The sequence below is a fragment of the Macadamia integrifolia genome, chromosome 2, assembly GCF_013358625.1.
Source record: "Macadamia integrifolia cultivar HAES 741 chromosome 2, SCU_Mint_v3, whole genome shotgun sequence".
Lineage (NCBI taxonomy): Eukaryota > Viridiplantae > Streptophyta > Magnoliopsida > Proteales > Proteaceae > Macadamia > Macadamia integrifolia.
This window is the reverse complement of record NC_056558.1, coordinates 32,800,910-32,806,797: the sequence shown is the minus strand read 5'-3', so window position 1 is coordinate 32,806,797 and position 5,888 is coordinate 32,800,910.

The window sequence follows — 5,888 nt, the reverse complement described above, 5'->3', positions numbered from 1 at the left end:
CTTAGCAAACACTAGAGATTAATTGATTTAGACTGTCATTGTCTCGTTGTGACTCTCTAACTAATCAAGTGACTTGCTAAAAAAATTAAAGTACATTTCATGATAGAAAAAATCATAAAACTAACAATTGGTGTAAGTGCATTTGCCATAAGTTTAAGTTACTTAGAAAACAATGGAGATAATTGGACTTAGACTGTCATTGTCTCGTCGTGAGTCTATGAATAATCAACTGACTTTCTTAAGAAAGTAAAGTACATTTGGTATCAGAGAAAATGCCAACTAACAATTCGTATCAAATCCAAAGCCATAAGTTTGAGTCACTTAACAAACTATGGAGATTACTGGACTTTAACTGTTAGTCTCATCATATCTCACATATGAATAAAATGAATTGCAATTAGTATCAGAGGCAAAGCCATAAGTTTGAGTATCGGGTTTATGGTTTGGGGTGTAAGATGTATGGTTTGGGGTTTACAGTTTATGGTTTAGTGTTTTGGGTGTAGGGTTTATGGTTTAGTGTGTAGGGTTTATGGTGTTGGGTTTAAGGTTCAGTGTTTAGGGTTTAGGATTTGGGGTTTAGGGCTTAGGCTATAGGCATTAAGACTTTAAGGTTTAGGGTTTAGGGTTTAGGGTTTACAGTATAGCACTTTATGGTTTATGGTATAGGATTTATAGTTTAACAGTTTATGGTTTAGGGTCAAACTATGACTGATCAACTGACTAAATAATAAATTAATGGTACATTTCGTATCAGAAAAAGAATTATAAGATTAACAATTGGTATCAGAGCCAATGCAATGAATTTGAGTTACTTAGGAAATGTTGGTGATTATTGGAATTAATTTGTTAACTTGGTTAACAAATTAAAGTATATTTGGTATAAAAAAAATCGTAAGACTTACAATTGATATCAGAGCCAAAGCTCTAAGTTTGTGTTACATAACAAACACTTGATATTATTGAAATTAAACAATCGTTGTCTTGTCGTAAAGCTATGACTAATCAACTGAATTGCTTAGCAAATTAAAGTAAATTTAGCATCAGAGAAAAATAATAGTAAGAGTAACAATTGGTATCAGAGCAAAAGCTATAGGTTTGAGTTACTTAGCAAACACTGAAGATTATTGGACTTACATTTGGTATCAGAGAAAAGATCGTAAGATTAACAATTGGTATTAGAGCCAAAGCCTTAAGTTTGAGTTACTTAATAAACAATAGAGGTAATTAGACTTAAACTATCATTGTCTTGTCATGACCCTATAACTAATCAACTGACTTGCTTAAAAAATAAATGTATATTTGGTATCAAAGCAAATTCCAATTAACAATTAGTATCAAATCTAATGCCATAAGTTTGAGTTTAGCAAACTATGGAGATTATTTGACTTTAACTGTCATTGTCTCGTTATACATCTCTTACGAATAATTTGAATTGCAATTAGTATCAGAGGCAAAGCAATATGATTGATTTACTTAGCAAACATTGGATATTTTTGCATTTAGACAGTCATTGTCTTATCGTGACTCTCTAACTAATCAATTGACTTGCTTAACAAATTAAAATAAATTTGGTATCAGAGATAAAATCGTAAGACAAATAATAGGTATCAGAGACAGGCATAATTTATAGTTTATAGAAAACAATGGAGATAATAAGAATTAGATCATCATTTTTCTGGTTTAGGTTTTAAGATTTAGCGTTTAGGGTTTAGGGTTTAGTTTTAAAGGTTTACGGTTTAGGGTTTAAGGTTTTGGGTTTAGGGTTTAAGGTAAAGACTTTAGGCTTTAATATTTATGGTATAGGGTTTAGGGTTTTGTGTTCAGGTTTTTAAGGTTTAGATTTTAGGCTTTAGGGTCTAGGGTTTTAGGTTTTTATGATTTAGGGTTTAGGTTTTGGGGTTTCAGTTTTAGGGTTTGGGCCTAATGGATTTATGTTTTAGGGTTTAAGGTTTAGGATTTTGGGTTTAGGGTATAGGCCTTTAGGGTTTAGGGTTTTGGGATTATAGTTTAGGGTTTAGGGTTTTGGGTTTAAGGTTCAATGTTTAGGATTTAGGTTTTAGGGTTTGGGATTTAGGATTTAGGGTTTAGGGCTCATGCTATAGGCTTTAAGACTTTAAGGTTTGGGATTTAGGGTTTGTAGTTTATCAGTTTATCGTTTAGGGTTGAGGGTTTGTTTATAGTTTAGCAGTTTAGGGTTTAGGGTCAAGCTATGACTAATTGACTTGCATAACAAATTAAAGTACATTTGGTATCAGAGAAGAATTTTTCAGACTAACAATTAGTATTAGAGCCGACGCAATAAGTTTGAGTTACTTAAAAAATAGTGGTGATTATTGGAATTAGTCTATCATAGTCTCATCGTGACGCTATGACAGATCAACTAGCTTGGTTAAACAATTAGAGTACATTTGGTATAAAAAAAAATTATAAGAGTTAGAAATGGTACAAGAGCCAAAGCCATAAGTTTGTATTACATATAGCAAACACTGGAGATTATTGGAATTAGACTATCATTGTCTTGTTGTAAAGCTATGACTAATCAACTGACTTGCTTACAAAATTAGTATATTTCGTATCAGAGAAAAATAATAGTAAGACTAACAGTTCTTATCAGAGCAAAAGCCCTAAGTTTGAGTTACTTAGCAAACATTGGAGACCATTGGACTTAAACTATCATTGTCTCATTGTAACTCTATGACAAATCAACTGACTTGGTTAAAAATTAAAGTACACTTGGTAATAGAGGAAAAATCGTAAGACTAACAATTGGTATCTTTTTTTTATAGGTAGAAGGGAAGAAGGTAATAGCCAAGAGGTTTGAACTTGAGACCTCCTGGTGAGCATGAGACTTTTGAAAATTTTTATCGGTGCCAAAGTCATAAGTTTGAGTTACTTAGCAAATACTGGAGATTAATGGAATTAGACTCTCATTGTCTCGTCGTGACTCTATGACTGATTAACTGACTTAACAAATTAAAGTACAATTGGTATCAAAAAATAATCGTAAGACTAACAATTGGTATCAGAGCCAAAACCATATGTTTGAGTTACTTAGCAAGCGCTAGAAATTATTAGACTTAAACTATCATTGTCTCATCATAACTCTATAACTAATCAACTGACTTGCTAAACAAATTAGAGTACCATTTTACTTCAAAGAAAAATTCGTACAACAAACAATTGTTATCTTTAATTTTTTTATAAGTAGGGAGGGAAGTAGGTAACAACTAGGAGGTTCGAACTTAAGGCCTCCTGGTGAGTATGAGACTTTTGACAATTGGTATTATAACCAAAGCCATGTTTGGGTTACTTAATAAACACAGGAGATTAATTGAATTGGATTGTCATTGTCTCATCGTGACTCTATAAATAATCAACTAACTTGTTTAATATAAAAGTAAATTTGTATCAGAGAAAAAATCGTAAGACTATGAATTCGTATCAGAGTCAAAGCCATAAATTTGAGTTACATAGCAACAAACACTGTACAAACACTGTAGATTATTAGAATTAGACTATCATTGTCTCTTCGTGAAACTATGACTAATTAACTGATTATTTAACAAATTAAATTACACTTGGTATCAGAGAAAAAATTGTAAGACTAACAATTGGTATCAAAGCAAAAGCATAAGTTTGAGTAACTTAGCAAACACTGGTGACCATTGGACTTAAATTGTCATTGTCTCATCGTGACTCTATGAATAATCAACTAACTTGCTTGAAAAATTAAAGTACATTTGGTATCAGAGAAAAATTCGTAAAACTAGCGTTTGATATCTTTTTTTTTTATAGGTAAGGAGGGAATTAGGTAATAGCCAAGAGGTTTTAACTTGAGACCTTGTGAGAATGTGACTTTTGACAATTGGTATTAGAGTAAAAGCCATAAGTCTGAGTTACTTAGAAGACACTGGAGATTAATGGAATTAGACTCTCATTGTCTTGTCGTGACTCTATGACTAATTGATTTACATGTTTAACAAATTAAAGTACATTTGGTATCAGAGAAAAAATGGTAAGATTAACAATTTGTATCAGAGCAAAAGCCATATAAGTTTGAGTTAATTTGCAACCTCTAGAGATTATTAGACATAAACTATCATTGTCTCATCTTGACTCTATGACTAATCAACTGACTTGCTTAACAAATTAAAGTATATTTCGTATTTGCGCAAATACTGACTAACAATTTGTATCAAAGGCTTCAAAAGTTTGAGTTACTTAGCAAACACCAGAGATTATTGGACTTAGACTGCCATTGTCTCGTCGTGACTGACTAATAAAGGGATTGTCTCATCGTGACTCCCTGACTAATCAAGTGACTTGCTTAACAATTGAAAGTACATTTCGTGTCAAAGAAAAAATCGTAGGACAAACAATTGGTTACTTAGAAAAAAATGGAGATAATTGGACATAGACTATTAATGTCTCATTGTGAGTCTATGAATAATCAACTGATTTGCTTAAGTAACTAAAGTACTTTTTGTATCAAAGAAAAAATTATAAGACTAACAATTGGTATCAAAGCCAAGACCATAAGTTTGAATTACTTAACAGACAATGGAGATAATTAGACTTAAACTATTATTGTCTTATTGTGACTCTGACTAATCGATTGACTTAAGCAACTAAATGTAAATTTGATACCAGAGCAAACGTCGACTGACATTTTGTATCAAATCGAAAGCCATAAGTTTGAGTCACTTAGCAAACTATGGAGCCATAAGTTTGAGTCACTTAGCAAACTATGGAGCCATAAATTTGAGTCACTTAGCAAACTATGGAGATTATTGGACTTTAACTATCATTGTCTCGTTATGCCTCTCATACTAATAAATTGACTCATAATTAGTATCAGAGGCAAAGCCACAAGTTTGATTTACATAGCAAACAATGGAGATTATTGAACTTAGACGGTCATTGTCTCACCGTGACACTTTGACTAATCAACTGACTTGCTTAATAAATTAAAATAAATTTGGTATCAGAGAAAAAATTAAAAGACTAATAGTAGGTATCAGAGCCAAAGACTTAAGTTATAGTTTCTTAGAAAATAATGGTTTAGGGTTTAGGGTTTAGGGTTTAGGATTTAGGGTTTAGGGTTTAGGGTTTTGGGATTACAGTTTAGGGTCAGGGTTAGGGGTGTAGGGTGTAGGGTGTAGGGTGTTGGGTTTAGGGTTTAGTGTTTAGGGTTTAGGATTTAGGGTTTAGGATTTATGAATTAGGTTTTGGGGTTAAGGGTTTAGACTTTAGGGTCTAGGTGTAGGGTTTATGGTTTTGTGTTTAGGGTTTTGGGTTTAAGGTTCAGTGTTTAGGGTTTAGGGTTTGGGGTTTAGGATTTAGGATTTAGGGCTCAGGGTTCAAGGTTTAGGGTTTGGGGTTAAATGTTTAGGATTTAGGGTTTAGGGCTAGCTATAGGCTTTAAGGTTTAGGGTTTAGGGTTTATAGTTTAGCAATTTGTAGTTTAGGGTTTAGGTTTATAGTTTAGTAGTTTATGATTTAGGGTTTAAGGTCAAGCTATGACTAATCAATTGACTTGCATAACAAATTAAAATACATTTGGTATCAGAGAAAAATTTGTAAGACTAACAATTGGTATTAGAGCCAACGTAATAAGTTTGAATTACTTAGAAAACAGTGGTAATTATTGGAATTAGGCTGTCATTGTCTCATCATGAGACTTTTGAAAATTGGTGTCAGAGCCAAAGCCATAATATTGAGTACTTAACAAACACTAAATATAATGGAATTAGTCTGTCATTGTCTCATCGTGAAGCTATGACAAATCAACTAGTTTGCTTAACAAATAAAAATACATATGGTATTAGAAAAAAAAAAATCGTAAGACTACGAATTGGTATCAGAGCCAAAATCATAAGTTTGAGTTA